Below are 17779 nucleotides of genomic sequence, written 5' to 3'. Positions count from 1 at the left end.
GCTTCATTATACTGCTGGGACTTTCCCCACCAATAATGACAGCCTATCAAAGCGTACTTCATGATAATTTTTTTTCCATAAGTGAAATTTATGGCATGTGGGTACAAACCACATTTTCAAAAGGTGAAATATTTCTTTGAACTCCTGTCATACAACAGTAAAGCTCCGTTGCCGGACAAAACGTCAATAGTCACAGCAAGTTTAAACTTTTAACACTTATTTTGAATTTTTCAGATCGCAGCTGGCACAAAAAAGATGTTAGCAGTGAGAAATCTCACACTCAATCATCTTTGAAAATGCTCCCTGGTCAGTATAGTGAAGAATGACATACATTGGCAGTAGGAAATCAGGGCAGTGCCTCGATTTTGCGGAAACTGCTTCATTATACTGCTGGGACTTTCCCCACGAATAATGACAGCCTATCAAAGCGTACTTCATGATAATTTTTTTTCCATAAGCAAAACTTATGGCATGTGGGTTCAAACCACATTTTCAAAAAATGACATACTTCTTTGAACTCCTGTCATACAACAATAAAGCTCCGTTGCCGAACAAAACGTCAATAGTCACAGTAAGTTTAAACATTTAATACTTATTTTGAATTTTTCAGATCGCAGCTGGCACAAAAAAGTAGGAAATCAGGGCACGGGTTTTTTTCGAAATGAAGGTTTCTAACATTCAAATTAGCTCAACAGTGCGAGAAACGCATGAAAACAATTTATTTTATTCCAAAGGCGAACTGATTATCAGTTTGAAGCGTGTAAAGCGAGTAGCACACTCGGAAAAAAGAGCGGCCTTACATGTGCTCTAGTAGCTAGACAGTTAGCACATCAATATTGAACTGGCTTCGGTGGCTATCTTACTCGGTTCCGGTGCTGTCAAGCGTGTGAATTAAACGATACCCATTATTGGTGGTAAAGAGATAGCGCACTGTACTCCGCCAAGTGCGATTTATCTGTGCTTGCTTTTGGCAGACACTGAAGAGTGAAGGTGAAGGAACAAAACAAAATAAAACAAAAAAAAAACAGCACAGCAAATAAAGGTTTAAGTGTACGAGGATAAGAAGAAAAGCAAACAAGCCACTCCACGACTCGAGTGGACAAGCCGAGCCGTGTATCAATTTAACGATTTATTGTTGCTATCTTCTTGTTCCCGAGAAACCGGGGGTCTATCGATTTGACACAACGAAAAAAAAAAACGATTAGATCAGTCATTAATCAGTGCTAGGCTTTCAATTTTCCAATCGTCGGCAAAAGGGTTTCAGGCATAAATGAAACCCCCGTTTTACGATACGCTCTCCGTTGACAGAGTCGTCACCGGAGAGAAAGACGGGGTTTGTGCCTAAAATTTTGCCAAATCATCGCTGTCTACTTCTCCCCCTCCTGGCTTGTTGGGTGGAATGACAAACGATTAGATTTTGTTGATTGAATTGTTACGACAAAACGACATCATCATCATCATCAACAACAACAACAACAACAATAATGACATTCACAGATCGAGTCATCGCTGGAGAGTGGCGGCATCGCTTTTGGTGTTCGGAAACAGAGTGATATGTGCACGACAAAAATTGAAGTGGGTAATAACATTGTAAATTGAGATGATTGATAACTGACAATCATAGCAGGCGAGTCAGTGAGTGAATGGTTTTGTATCTCTGTATGTACATACACATACACAGCGGAGAGTGAACAGAGTGTGGCAGAAAAACGGTATAAATCATACCGTTTTGTTGGATAAAGCGCGCGCGGAAGCACGCATAATGCGCTGTGATTTTGATTTGATTTCGAAAATTTCAACAACCCATCGGGGAGAAAATCACTTTCAATTTAATCTGATAAGTGGCACACATTCACACACACGCACACGCACACGCACAGACACACACACGGTACACCCGCGCGCCTATTCGCTATAAGTGGCCGCCGCGATAATTTTCAATGGGGGAAGCGTGCCGGTAGTGAAGTGAAAACGATAAAATTGATAGCTGCTCTTCTCGCTGACAGCGGTGCCATCTAGGCAGCACACCCGGAGGAAAGGAAACCGACAGCAAACCTCCTTCCCATCCCCCAGTGATTCGATTGTTATCGAAACGAGAATGTTATCTAGTTATTAGCTCCGGATGGTTAACATGATTATAGATTGTTAAATTACAATTATCGTATTAAAATTGATTTGATATTATTATCTTGATTGCTGCTGCTCCTGCTGTTACTGCTACTGACTGCCTGACTATCGGTGCGGTGTGTTTATTTTTCGTTGCTCCCCGTTCGTGCTTGGCGTTCCGTTGTGCGCTTATCCAGATCCAGCATAGTAGTCTACACACGCAAACCAACCGCCATTCGGTGGAGGTGCATGCGGAGGTGCGATGAGGATGCAAAGGTAGCAACATTAACAATAACTACAACTACAACAACAACAAGAGCAAAAAAAGGGGTTAGGTTCTTCCCCAGTGTGGTAACACTAGTTAACATTTCATTTTGACAGCCCGCTGCTGCTGCTGCTGCTAGATAGGATCTGTTTGTTTGTTCGCATGTTGTGAAGCAGCAGGCCATGCCATGGTTTGACTTTTCTGGTTTCGTTCGTCGGGTTTTCGCATAGAAGTGCCATAAATTTAGTCCAATTTATTAGCGCGTTGAATGAAGCTTTTACCTTACGATTATCGCTCAAAATTACCTGAAAGAGAGGGAGAAAAAATACGAAAATTTTATTAGTGTTTTGTTTAGAGGTTACAGTGAAAAAAAGAAGTTGGTCGATTTGCTGGTCGAAATTCAAGGACACACCCTTCAAAAAAAACCACCATTAATCATTAATCAAACAGCAGGACAACGAGCAAAAAAAAAAACGCCGAACACAAACAAAAGGTTAAGTATCTTAACTACCGCTTTTTTTATGTTTCGGCTCGATTACCACAGACCCCGACTGACTGATGATTAATCGACGGCCAGTGCGCGCCCGCCGCCATTTGCCAGAAGTCAGCTCGAAAATGAAACAATTGTTCGGTTTTTCGATTTGACAGCCGGTTGTTTACATGCCCCGTCCGTTTGAACCCCGTTTCACCTGCGTCGAAAAGTCGAAAATTGAAAAAAAAAAAAAAAAAAAAACAAACCAAAATAAGCGCTTCCATTACAATCAATAAATCTCAATTCAGAGCCGAGAGAAGCCTGTCGAAACGGAAAAGTTGCCAAATCGACAATAAATTAATTCACACAACATAACACAACCCCTCGTCGTCGTCGAGACAGTGTGTCAGTGAAGGAAGAGAGTGAGGTCCGGGACAGACCGGGCACGATAGGCAATTTATTCGCCAATAAATCATTTCACGAGAAAGCGCGATGTATTTCTTTCTTCTTTTTTTTTGCGTCCGCTTAATTTGTTCGTGGTAGAGCGAGGAAAAAAAAGTTACACACCACTCCAGAAGAACCGAGAAAAAGCGCGATTTAAATAAAGTTCGGATCCGACAGAGCGAGAAACGGCAGAACGTAATAAATAAAGGCAGTATATTAATCATAATATGCTAATTATCAAACTTGTTCATGCTTAATCGTACAAATGAAGGCTTCGCGACACGATCCATTTCGTTTCGCGGGAGGCCCCCGGTGCCGAGGGGTCCCCCGAAGTTTTTAATTTTTACCAGTTTCAATTGTTTTTCTCTCAGTGTCAAAATCACGTTGCTGGGCGGGCGAACTCAGGCAGCGTCGCATGCTTTGATTTGTGGATGTCAATTTGGGGACATGGCCATCTGCGCCCGCACACACTGAGTGACCCCCCGCTAGTTTACACCGACCGACTGACCAACCGACGTTCGTTCGGCGGACTATAAATGAAGAGATAATAAAGTTTAACGATTTTCGTAAATGGACCTCAAAAGAGCCAACGACGATGACGGTGGTTTCGTGAGTCGTAAAACTGAAACGAAATACAATACAATACAACAAGAATGAGGCCGTCTAACCGAAATAAAACGTGTGACAGAAAACTGGTTTTTCAACGGGCCTGATCGGTGCCCGAGGGGTCCTACGATCCGTGGTTCGATTTCGCTAATCGCCTCCTGTTTAGTGGGTAAATTCGATTGGGGAACGGAAAAAATTAGTATTCCAAAGTGGAAAACAGAACCAACAATCAAACAAAAGGAAATATAACCGATCGTGACAGCTAACAAAAGCAGCAGCAGACAAGCGAAACAAAAAGAAGAAAAAAAAACGACTCATAAACAATTATTTGCGGTTACGGTTAAACGAAATGCCACGGATGCCGAAATCCGAAGGGGAAGGACCTTCTTCACATCAAAGGAGGCAGCTGTTTTCTTGACGAAGTACAGGGTGCCGAGAGAGAAAAAAGAAACACAGCAAGCTAAGAAAACCGGTCAAATTGGGAAATGGTAGAGGTAGAGCGCAAAAGAACAGAAAACTTTTCCGAAAATTACTGTAATTAATCCTTTTATTGCATTACATGCTGCTTCCTTTTGTGCACTCGACTTGGGTTCGGGCTTCCTTCTCCCGCGTTATGACGGTGGTTCCTGTGTACTTCGTTTTTTTACTCGTTGTTTCGTTCGACTCCGAACAACGAGAGGGGAATAAACGGCAGCAGCAGCTTGTGTTTACTTAATAATAGCCCTCGAGTTGGTTGGCTCGGTTTTCTTCTCTCTCGGAGAACGAACGAAACTCAATTATTCTATTTCTTTGCGCCCCGGTATGTTGTGCACCGTGCGCACTCAACACGAGACTTTTTAAGAAGTTTATTAGAGCTCTTTAGCCGCACCACTCGAACTGCCGAGGGAGTAAACTGTTGAACGGTCGGAACTCACCCTCTCCGAAACGGAAATTCCGGTTTTCGTGCGACCGTTCGAATTCGACAGGCGGCAGGAAACAACATTTGCGAGTTTGTAATACTTTACTAATAGAATTTGCCCGAACGCTGCAGGAAAAATGTTATTCCTCATTAGTCGATCGATCAGCGAAATAAGGTCTTGCTTTCCATAATTACGGTGTCGGTACGAGTCTTGGCAGACCAGAACTTTTTTAGTTTCTCAACGGAACTCCGATACTCGCCAACAAATTTTGTTCTCAATTTAGAACTCTACTCTACAGTTTGTTATTGTTTAAAATTTGTACAGGTCAAAAATCACAAATCAAAACGATCACGAACAAAGAAAATTTCAATGTCGGAGCCTAAATAATATGAAAATAGCATCTTGGATTCACCAGTACAAAATAGGAGCGCTGCATGCCCCTTACTAGCACAAGAAATGGTTTGCTTGCTAACTGCGAATGAAATCATAGCTTTCAGATATCGAGCCGCTTAAATATCATAAATAGAAATCTTAAAATTATGTCTAAGAAATTTAAAAAACCGTGAAGAAACTTAACAATGCAAAAATAAATTCTCGGTTTGGATTCACGTGGAAAAAAAAACAGGAGCGCTGCATGTCTCCTTACAAATGGTATTAGAAGTTTTCACGATAGCTTCAATAGCACCAAATTTTGCTGATTTGAAATTTAAACAACCCATGTCGAACTATGAAATGGCCATGTTTTTTTATTTGGTAGATAATTTCTTGACATTTAACAATTAAATATAATTTCCAGAATATGAAAGCTACGACTATTTTTTACAAAGGTTACTCTGGAGGTTCAATTATCGACCACTTTTTCAAGCATACGAAAGCGTATTTCATCAATGACACGTTGAATATTGGTTTCCAAAGCATCAATTGTTGCTGGTTTATTCACATAAACCATTGACTTCACTTATCCCCACAAAAAATAATAGAGTGGCGTCAAATTACACGAACGCGAAGGTCAATACACCGGTCCATTTCTCGAAAAAAAAAACTGGGCTTTCAATAAGTCGCTAGTTTCGGCCGCAGTATGACAAGTGATACCATCCTGTTGAAAACCACTTTTCATATCTTGAAGATTTGGCAACAGAAATTCATTGATTTTAGTTCTGTATCGATTTCCATTCACGGTAACACGTTGTCCTACCTCATTTTCAAAGAAATAAGGATTCCACAAACCCATAGATTATCTTTACGGCAATTTTGCTTGTTGACGAATTCATACAACCAAAAATGCGCCTCATCATTGAATAGAATTTTGCGCTACACGCAGTTTTAATTGAACACTGCTTTTTAAGATAAATTTCCACGATTTGGTAGCGTTTTTCTGTTCTACTGAGTAGAGACGGCACATTACACTGTCAAAACAACTTTCAGACAATAGAGTAATTCCTATTGAAAAAACAAACCTCCTAAAAAAACACCCGTTAGTTTGCTTGGCTTGGTTTCGAAAACAAAAAAAGCTCCTGATTTTGAGCCGCATCAGAATCCAAATTATTCGGAACGAAAGTAGCGTTGACTTCCGCCAGGAAATATAAACAAAAATCTGAGAAGATTCAAGTGCGAAAACTCAGGGACGCTGCATGCCTCCTTACTAATGTTACTTAAAGTTTGCTTTTCGGTTTCAATTGCACTACCGTTTTAGGTGTTGAGACGTCTCGGTAAACTATTGGGAGCGAGGCCATCGACGCTCTGGTTAGGTAACGGTAACAATACAAATATCTCTGCAGAAAAAAAAACACAGGAACGTCAGGAAATTCGAACCACAACAAATACCTCGACAGATTCAGGTGTAAAAATCAGGAATGTTGCATGTCCCTCACTGAGGTTTCTTAATAAGAAATATAGGGTTAAAGATCACTTTTGCTTCCAAAACGACATTCCAATTTCTATCTACATCTACAAAGTGCTTGCCAAACAAAGTTTTTTTTTCAACAACCGAAGCTAGCAATGTTTTAAAAAGAGATGCTCAATAGCAGGAAAGGGAAAAGCGCAGTTTTCATAATTGTAAAGAACACTTATAACACCGAAACGACAGTAATTCAATATTTATTGGCCCTTATTACCGGTATCACTACACGGTGAAAACCAAGTGAAGTGATTGTGACCCTTATTATCGGTATCACTTCACGGTGAAAGTCGAGTGAAGTGAATTCAGATCCTTAGCACAGAAGTCGCTTCAAAGACAAAAGTAATTATTTGGATGAACTTGATGTCATTATGAACATCACGCCACCAAAATTTTGTTGAAAAAAATAGTTTTTTTCCACCACAGCGATCTCTTAACTATGCGTGATACTGGTAATAGGTAAAATCAAGTGAAGTGACATGTAAGTGAAGTGAATGTGAAAGTGGAAGTGGGAACGGTGATAAGGGCCATTGATTAGGAGAGCACACTATCGCTCCTCAATAGATGTTCAGACCTGAGCAAATGTCATCTGAAAAATCATACTGAAAAATGAAAAAATATGTTCAAATTCGATCCGCATCTACAAAGTGCCTGCGGAACAAAAATCGAAGCTCTTAAGGGGAAATGTAGTCCGAAAAATTGCTCGCAAAATTGTAATCGCTCGAGGTGAACGGATCGTCGCACAAAGCATAACAGGCAAAACCGACATAGGAGTGTTTTCAGTGATTGAGCGCATTGGGCTTACCACAAGTTTTGTTGGTTGTAAAAGTGACTTCTATTGTAAAAGATGTTTGGTTGTTTCACACTTTGAATATATCCTGATTAAATCTTTATTGTTAGAGATTACTCATTACACTAGAACTATGAACCTTGAGTATTTATGATCGAATAACATGTTAACAATGTGTATACCTGAGTTTAGTAGCAAGCAGTGATTCTTCTTCTAAAGAACGATTGAAGACAAGAAAACATTCGAGTATTTTCGGTATCTATGTCAGTACCATATAGGAATTTCGCCAGATGAGATGAAATTTACGCAAAAGTATTCACTTGAAACACACGAAATATTGAAATATTCATGCAGCCAATTTACGTGCCAAAAATTAGGAACGCTGCATGCCCCTTACTGATGTTGCTCCACACTAGAGGGACTGAAATTTAGTATATACTATATAGATAGTATGCAAGTAAGCAGTCAAAAGGACTGGAAGATAGAAAGAAAACCATGAAATAACTAGTGTGAAAAGAGTTTTGTTTAAAATACTTTTTAATAATTTTCTGTGTGGTAGTAGAATTGAAAAGCAATCAAAATAACTATCACTTCCTTCGGCATCGTAGAGCTATGGCAGTGTGCCTTATTAAATATTCCGATAAATTTAAAAAATGACTTTCTTGTGTTAAGGTTTGCAGGAGAACATGAAGCGGTTTTGTTGTTAGAAAACGAAATTTGTATTTTTTACTCAATTTGTGTTATCACTTAAAATTTCACCGTTCGATTCTCGACTGAGCCAAACTATAGGGAAAATAAAATCGCTGGTCATATTTTTTTTTAACTTTACCGGACGAAAAATGGAATAAAAAACAATTAATTAATGGAACAACTTATATAAATACTTGCGAAACCATCCCCGAGAAGGACTCGGATACACAACATTTTTCAATTCGCCACGCCATAGTCCAATACCGTACCAATCCGATTTGTCTTCTAGCCTTCGCTGGGTGTTAGAGTGTGAGATTTTATTGTGTCTCGTGACCACCGAAATCAGGGACGCTGCATGTCTCCTTGTGTCATTGTGCAGAATTCTGGATATCGTAATTCAAGTCCTAAAATCTACAAAATTTGAAAATCACGTGCATGAAGAGGAAATAATATCCAACTAATCCATTTTTTTTTAACATTTTTCGATTTTTTTCAGATGTTACTTTTCATTCGCTCTTTCGATTGTTGTCAGGGAACAAAAAGCGAAACCATTCAACATCGGGAGTTGAAAATAGGAAAACCACGTTCAACCCCAAGTGGAATACAAAAAAAAATCAGCCTTTTGATAGAACCAACTTGCTGTTGATAACTTTTTATGTGTGGGTGTAAATGGAAACAACATCGACTTATTTTACTTATTATCAAGTTCCTACACGCAACCCCTTTATTGGGTAAAAAGTACTAAAAATTATGTGTTTTTTGGCGGCTTGTACAGGAGTGTTACACTTGAACTTTTAGCACGATTATAAGATAGTACTTATTGTAAGCGCTGTGAAAACCATTACAAACAAAACTCAGTTACCCATCACGCTGGTCTCGTATTTTACGAGGAGTTTTGCAATATTTGGTAGAGCACTTTTACCTTAAATTTATGACAATATTGTGTAAAATTGTTATGACATATATCGTCTAGTGGAATCTCACCTTGTTCTCATCAATTTGCTAATTTATGAATTAATAAAAAAAACTGATCTTTAAACCACGGTAATTCTAAGTGATGATCGGATAGTGCCAAGTCCGTACTATGAAGCGGGTGAAGCGGAATTTTCCGTCTACTATTATCCAAGTAGAATTAGATTGGAGTGAAGTTGCAGACTAGTGACCGACTTTTATTCTATAATTTTTTTTTCAAGTAGCAAATTTTGAATATCAACTTAGCAACGAAAACTAGAATTAAGTGGTTCATAAGCCTGCGGGTGTGGACACAATCGACATACAAATAGATAAAGCGTTGGATTCTTGTAATTTGCAGAATGTCGAAGATTATCGTTACTATTAGAATCCATTTGATACCATTATAGCATTAGGGCGGGGCTGATTTAAGCCTCGCTACCATTGGGATAGGATACTGATAAATATTTAATCGAAGATTGGCATTCAATTTAGAGCGACGTATTTATATTTTGAAAGTCATACGAAGAAGGGGGAACCGGCCACTTCGCACATCGTCTCGGCTGGTTACAATTGACGTACGAATCGAGGAACATAAAATTTCACGCTCATGATGCCATTTCTTATCCGAACCGTGCCACCAGTGTTTGCATTATCAATTTCAAATTTTTCCCACAAGACTCTTGACAGTATGTCCGTAAAGTTTAGTCCAGAACCCTAATCCAGCGGAACCCTTCGTTCAATTAGGACTCACTTCTGTTGATATTGAAAAACGAACGCTCATATAACTACTGTTTATTCGACCGTCAAACCGGCGTGTCCGCGTACGCATGGCAACCGCCCTTCGGAACCCTCTAATTATTATCACGAATGGCAGAGCGCGCTCAGACCAAGGCCTACTATTGTGGATGCGGTGAATGCAACAATCAGTGCAAGTTGTGCTGGCGTTGTAAAAATTGGGGGAATTTTAACTCCCCTCACCACCCCCGAATGCAGCAAGCCCCTTTCGATGTAGCGCGCCGGGGTGAAGGACAAAACACAATTAAAATATTATACCCTGTCGTGGTAAAATTAGGGTGCGCTGTCAAATCGCCCTTTCGAGTCGAACGGCCGCACCGGAACTGCTCGCAATATGCATTCCCGGAGGGGTCGCCCGCTTTCCGTCAAGCACCGTATCGAAATGGAACCTTCGAAAGCGGAGGAGATGAGGGTTCAAAAGTGCAAACGACGGTGCGAGACGTTCGTTGACGAATGCCGTATTTTATTAGGGTGGAAAAGTCAGCTCTGGGCAAACAACGTACAGCTGCTGCGGCGCTCGGAAACACATCGAACACAGCCGTAAAACCAAAGGGGGAAAAACGGCAACGACGACGACGGCCCGGAGAAAGAGATGTTGTTTCCAATAAACCCGATATGACAAAACAATCACGAAAGCCATTTTCGGAGATTATCTGTTTTTTCGCAACCCCGCACTGTTCGCTCCCTAAGAGCAGCCCCCAAAACAAAACGACAGAACAGGCCACCGCTGGGTAGGGGTTTGCGGATTACGACGACAGTTTTATCTCGTGCGCTTCGGTTAATAAAATCGAAATTCAAGTATTTATGGATTATCAAACACTCGTAAATCTGCTTTTTATGGTCGCCGCCTCCCACCGGCGATAGGCGACGCGCGCGATAGGACTTTTTGCGGATTATTTCGGCCCCGTTTTCCGAAAGATTGCGAGTGTCTTTATTTGTTTTGTGTCGATTTTCGAATCGGGTGAATTTATTCGATATAGAGATTTATTTGGGCTGTCCTCCCCAGGTCGCTCTAGGCGAGCCTCGCTTCCGCATTCGGTTTGGAATCGATAAATTTGATTTTGACGTTATTTGCCCGCTGTGGAATACCGCATAAGCGCGCAGTAGGCCGCAGAAAAATGGTTTGACCTGATCCTATTTGTAAAACGATACCATCAACAACGATCGGTCGGTCGGTCGGTCGAGGTAGGCCATGCCATCGTGACAGCCGGAGGGACTAACGGATTGTATTCTTTGCCTTCTGTTTCGTTTCTTCGGTTTTGTCACACACACACACACACACAGACACAGAGAAACGCACAGCACGAGTGCACAATTTGTTACTCGAAGACCCTGTGGCAGACACACGGATGAGTGACCGCATTAAAAAACGGTACGATGCCACCAGTTGACAGCAGTGAAACTGACAGTTTGAACCCATGAATGATGGCGGTTAGCCGGTTACAAGCTTGTTATCTAATCAAACCCAAGTGAAAACAAAACAAAACAAAACGAAAGAAAAAAAAATCGGCCTGTTCGACAGACGCGCAAACGAAGTGCCGACACGAGTTCAACAAACATTCAGGGCTACTATGTTTTTGCACGGGGCGGTTAACAAGCCGTCAATGGCGGCGGCAACCCTGGAAAAAAAAGGAAAACATCGCTGACTAAGTTGACACATGTAAACAACCGGAAAGAACACGCAACCACGGTACGGTACGCTGCCTCCTTCGGCGTTGCCTTGTTCGTTTCTCCTCCGAAAGCAGCAGTCCGCCGACCGATAAATATTTTGATTGGAAATCAATCGTTCTTCGTGTGTGTTTACCTGGTTCACAACCGGAGACGACGAACTGGCTGCCACCGACGATTGTTGTTGCTGCTGTGAGGAGGTTCCCGGATTGGTCGAACCAGCCGTCGACGCCGCCGCCGCCGTATTTGTCGCTGCCACCGCCACCGTCGATGCCGTGGCCGCGGATGTTCCGGCGGCTACGGACGATCCGGTGGCGGCGGCTGCTGAGGTGCTCGCCGGTGCCGAAGGCGGTGCTGCAGCAGCCAGCTTCTTCGGACTGTTAGGCCCCGCAGTTTCCTGCGGGGTGTTTGGGGGTTCCACTCGTACTATGATCGCTATTTTGGTTACTTTTTGATAGTTGGCCGCCGAAAGAAAGCTGCGCTTGTTGGCCTCAGTAGGCCGCGATTTCGGACAATCCGCTTGGGGCGGCTCGCGACTATTTAATCCAAAGAGAACGTTTTCCCTTTTTGTTTTACACACTCCAAAACTCCGAACGAATCCCCGGCTAACAGTGACTGAATATGCTTTTTGTTTACACTCTTTCGCAAAGTTGACGTTTCGAAACGTTACAACATTTCACATCTTACTCTCTCTCTCTCACATTAAACACTGTATTTTGCTGCCTAGGGAACAGAAACAGGAAAACTTGAATATCACATTGAATATTCCGAATCGAACTCAAAAAATGGGGACACCCATTTTTCACTCAATTTCATAGATAGTTTCGTCAAGCGGCCGGCCGGGCGGCTGAACCAAGGGGCTATCCAATTATGCAAATGGAGCAATCCGCGGGGACCGCGTTTACTGGGGGGCCGTTCCGGTTCGTTTGGTCGTCGGCCGTATCGTGATTGAGTGGACCACTCGAGTGTTATCATCTTTGATGGGCTTAAGTATGTTGAATGAAGCGCGGAGGGGGAGGATTCCGCCACCTTTGTTTGTCCGGCTCTGGCTAACTCGCTCCGTCCGTCGCAGTTTATTCAAATTGTGAAGGTTATTTTTTTGTTGTTGCGCTTTTTGGTGATGTTTATGTTAGCACTTTTGTGGTGCTGCATATCCAAACAACTTGGAGCTCCCGCCGCGAAAGAATAAAGATCATAAAAAATTAATCAAGTGGCAGTTCTTCCAATTTGGTGATAACCTCCGAAGACAGACGGACGGACGACGACGCGGATTAGCGCTTCTTTTGTTGCCCAGAGTGAAATCGTACGGTGATTATTTCTCATTTTTATGTCTCCTATAATCCGCTTTAATCAATACATTATTATTTATACACCCCTGCGCGCGGAACAACGACGAACCAGTGAGGATTCGACCCTGTGGTCAGTGCAATGCAACCCAAAACCCCTTGACGAAACTATCTATCTCTTCTTCACCAGGTGACTTTTGCTTGCTTACACTTTCGACACTAGCTCACGTAATCAAGCACGTAAGCGGTTACACGCTTATTCAATCTCACGCAACATTTGCTACAACGGGATAATCCAACCCTGATCCCTGCTGACGGAAAACGTGCTTTCTTCCACGGGGGCAGCTCTCCACAGCTAATAATCCAATTATTTCGACGAACGGAAAAGTAGTAAACACACAAACTACCAACAACACCGCGTTTGACAGCAGTTTGACAACTGTCAAAATATCGACCGCGCACAAAAACACCACACCGTGCTGCTAGTTCGGTCCCTTGAGGGAAAGAGGAAACTAGCACGAAACTCGTATCGGTGAATGAACGCGATGCAGACACGACCTAACCGTGCCGAAGTTCAACTCGTTATAATAAACGAAACTAAAGAATACGTGGTCTGACTACGTGCCTTTCTTGCTTGCACTGCATACCACCGCGAGTAGTGTGAGCGATTGACCGAAAGAGAGAAACACGAGAAAGCAAGAGAAACCGGTTGAATCGATGCTCACAAAATGCTCGAGAACAAAGAAAAATGCTGCCACGAGAGCGCAGACTCGCTCGCGAACTGCGAAACGATGAGCGTTCGGGTTGCAGGTGCTCTCTCGGAATAGAGACTTTTGCACAGCGGGAAAGCGCAACTTGCGCCATATTGCAATATGGCCGCGTGCAATGACTTCACCGTGAGAGCGCTCCCCGGTTACTGTTCGCTGTAGATTCGGATGAATGAAAAATGCACACGGCATTCCACGGCGTTCCGTTCAGGAGGAAGTCATACCGTTGCTAGAGCACTCGCTGGATAGCGATTCGAAAGCGCAACGCTCTCTCGTTGATATTCTCACTCTCTCATTCGGTTCGGTTTGTGACCACGGACGCCATCATGGATTTTGGTTTTGTTTTTGTTTGCCTTTTCTGTCTGGAGTCTGGCTCTAGAGACCTGGATTGCGTTGACTCGGTACGGGGCAAAACGAACGGGAACGGTCATACTGGGAATCAGTCCATTGACGGAAATGGGACCGATCGGTTTGAAAGTTTTTGGTTGCAGACGCTGTTGTGAAGGTTGTTTGGTAAACCGACCCGAGTTCCACACGTCAAGGCGTCAGTCACGGTGTAATAACCGCGAAACAAATCACTTTATAATAAGTAACAATTTTCTGCTATTTATCGTGTAAATATAATTATTTCCAACCACCCCTTCCTCCCTCGTTCGCTTCTACTGCCCCACAGATGAAGCAGTTGCAGCAGCAGCAGATGTTGGTTGTAGTTGGCCATGTTCGTTTAGTATTTTACAAACTCTTTTGACACCGCACTCGTCCCACTTGTCGCTGCCGTCGCCGTTGTTGTTGTTCACTGACTGACTGACGAAGGTGGCGGCTGCGACGGCGGCTTGCGCTGAACGGTTGAACGTAGCAAGCGCGGTCTGGTAATTACCGCAATAATAACACTACTAACTAACATCGAGAAGTGCGCCAAGCTCGAACAAAAAAAAAGGTACACAACAGCCAAGAGTACACTCGTAAAAGGCACCATCATACACTCTGAAAACATCCGCCGTTTGCTTGCACCCGCATCCCACCACCACCACCACCGTCACCGAAGGGGGTAGTATTTTAAAACCGTCATTTTTTACGACTTTTGCACCACCAACAACGCCGCCGCCGCCGAGAGCACGGCAGGGGTCGAGTCTCCATCCTCCAAACACCAATCACCCGTCACCCGGGCATATGTGTGACACTTTGCCATTTAGGGTCGAACCGCAAGCGATCCTCCTCGTCGATTCCCCGTCGACCGACGACTTACACGACAGTTTGGGTCAGCAGCGGTGGCTGAGCATGGAAAATTCTTCTTGGTAAATGGTCAGCAATTTACGGTAATAATAATCATCATCGCAGTCGCCACAGTCGACGCAGGATTGGAAACAGGTCCAAGATGGCCTCGAATGCCGCAGCACAGACACACGCGAGTTATGCGCGCTGAAAAAGAGTAGCCATGGAACAAATTGAGTTCAGCCGCCCATGCAGTCGTTATTAATATTCTTTTTTTTTCTTTGCTTGCAGCAAATTAGTAACAGTCACCGGTTGCCGCCTTCCTCGGTGGCGGCGGTGGCATTTCAACGTTCAATCACCAATCTTAAATTGGACTCTCGGCGATGACAGAACAGTGAAAAGTGGAAGTGTCGAGTGTCGAGAAATTAGTTCGACCGAAAATAGCCGCCCCCCCAACGTTAGAAGAGTGAATGTGGCTAATGGAAACCAAATACCATCGGCGAAAACGAAAAGAACCAACGACTACTACTGCTAATGAATTTGACGTCTTCTGACAGTCACTAGAAAGTTACGCAATTGTGATGCGATGTGAGCTGAATTTCTGCAATTTAAGCTTGATTTTTAGTTCTTTTTTCTTTGTACCACCGAAACCAGTTTTTCACATGTGGTTACCTGGTTTTCGTATGTTACTAGAGTATTTTGAACATTTTGTCATGACTATATATGATGGTAAAGGGTTTCGACTGGCCGAACGATAATAAACGAACACAAACTAATTTGGTTTAATTTTAATATTTTCGGCTGGCCTTTCAGAAAAAAAACCGTAGATAAATGTTGAAGATTTATGGAAAAAGGCTGAACAAACCTGCTAATTTAGGAAAAAAGAAAACTATGTTTCGAATAAACCTCCTTTGACGTAAATTTATCGGAGGTTCGTGAATCGAATCATGACGTAAAAAAAGTTTACGCAATTTGGAATTTTAAAGAACCACCTCAAACGTCGTTTTCCTACATCTACTTATCTAGTCCGCACCGAAAATACCCATATTGTAAGGGTTTTCAAGGAATATAAAAAAAAACCGGAAGTCGCCATCTTGGAATTTAGAATCACCACAAACAACATGTTCCGACATCTACTAATCAATCCAACTTATTGATAATAGACGTCTGATTAAGAATAGCCGAAATGCAATGAAAAAAGTTCTAACGAAATGTTGGTTTTTTAAACTCATAGTTTTTTCTTCAATCTCTAGGCAGCCGATTACCGAGAGAAAACTGAAGTTATTTTAATTGACGGCCAATATGAAATTGAATGATTTACGGTACGGATTGGTCCACCATTCCCCGTATTCTCTAGACCTGGCCCCCAGCGACTATTATCTATTTCCGAAACCTGGCGAAATACATTTTTCGTCGAATGCTGAGGTCATTGCAGAAACGGAAGCCTATTTTAAAGGCCTTGACAAATCATTTTTTTAAAGGGCATTAAAATGTTGCAGGACCGATGGGTTAACTGTATCGCTCTAGATGGGGATTATACTGAAAAATAAAGTTTTCACGGTAAAAAATCGACTTTTTATTTTTAAAGTCCGGGACGTCTGAAGAATTCAAACATTACGGCCATTCGAAGGATTCGAAATCTACTTAGACTGTACAAATTGTATATCTCCCGAACAGATTCTCAGTTATTCTTAGATTCACACAAACACTAAACAAAATATTAAAACATAATTTAATTTAAGTTATTAAAAGAGTCGTATGATGGATATAGAGTTTGAACAAATTTGTTCTATCATCTGTGGTGCACATTTTTTTCAATTTGGTTGTTGTGCTAGTTTCCCTGTAACTTCAAAACGCGAAATCAGATCCTGATACAATTCAGGAATTTAGTATGAGACTACAAGATATTTTTTTTAGCAAAGTTTGTGAAAATAGAAACAAATTAAGTGAGAAAAGTGCACAGAAAATTTACGTACGCAGATCCCCGACCTGGAATTTTTCATTGACCAGTCCCACCTGGATGTTCTGGTAAAGTTCCGGAAGAAGGAGGTAAACGAATTTTCCAAAAACTACTAGGTGTAGCAGGCGATATGTGGGTTCGGTAATTTCATAAAGCCATACCTAACGACCGGCACCATCAACGGCCTAATATATGAAGAAGAATGCCTCCTAAAGCCTCTGTTGTGTTTCTTTCGATCCCATGGAGGTTACATTTTGTTTTGGGTGGATTTAGCATCGTACCATAACGAATGAATTCAAATGTGTAAGAATATGGCATAAGTGTTGCACAGAAACTGTTGAGCAGCGTGAAGTCTAAGGTGCGGGTACCCGATCTGATGTGATTACGATTAAATTTACGATGAACAGTTGTTAAAATATCAAAATTTGTATCTGATTATATCTAAGATTATTTTTATGTAAAATCCTATTGTTGTATTTTACTCGGTTTAAAATTGTGTATCGTAAATTGTAGTTCATTTGCCTTTTCCTTTAGTAGGAGAAAAATAACTATAATATCACTATAATGTTTAAAATTTGATCGTATTTTTATATATAAATAAACACCACTATTCAAATTTTGGTGCGATTCAATTATAATTTTATATAGACTGGAAAACTGAACCTCTTAATTATATGTCTTTTCTAGTATAAGTATCAAAACGAGCTACAATTTCAATATAATTCTGATAAGGTTTTCTGATCGGGTAATGAGCCCAGGAAAACAGGCTGAATGAATCAACTTTTTATTGCTATTTTGCGAGTGCTTCAACAAATATTTAACCTAAAATGAATTTAAGGGAAACATTTTTATCTGTTGCAAATTATTCGAGTTCAGACTTAGCATTAAAAATTACTGGCCTTTTGACTTTCAACATTCGATCCAAGTATTCCGATCCGATCAGAATAAGAAATAGGAATGGTAGACTT

At 41.7% G+C, this 17779-nt stretch overlaps 1 protein-coding gene across 5 annotated transcripts in view; it reads right to left on the bottom strand.

Annotated features, from left to right (window-relative positions):
* The window catches only part of LOC131426423 (atrophin-1), a 388733-nt gene that overhangs the window by 154260 nt on the left and 216694 nt on the right, over window positions 1–17779 (bottom strand). The window contains exon 1 of one of the 5 annotated variants that reach the window (XM_058589130.1): window positions 11723–12252. The exons of the other annotated variants lie outside the window; for them this stretch is intronic. The gene's annotated coding sequence lies outside the window, so the exon portion shown is untranslated. Of the gene's footprint in view, window positions 1–11722; window positions 12253–17779 lie in introns of those variants that run through there. 5 annotated transcript variants of the gene reach the window in all.

Source organism: Malaya genurostris, chromosome 1 (assembly GCF_030247185.1).
Source record: "Malaya genurostris strain Urasoe2022 chromosome 1, Malgen_1.1, whole genome shotgun sequence".
In the NCBI taxonomy this organism is placed as follows: Eukaryota; Metazoa; Arthropoda; class Insecta; order Diptera; family Culicidae; genus Malaya; species Malaya genurostris.
The sequence above is the reverse complement of the archived record's forward strand: the minus strand, read 5'-3'. Positions and strand labels throughout refer to the sequence as shown.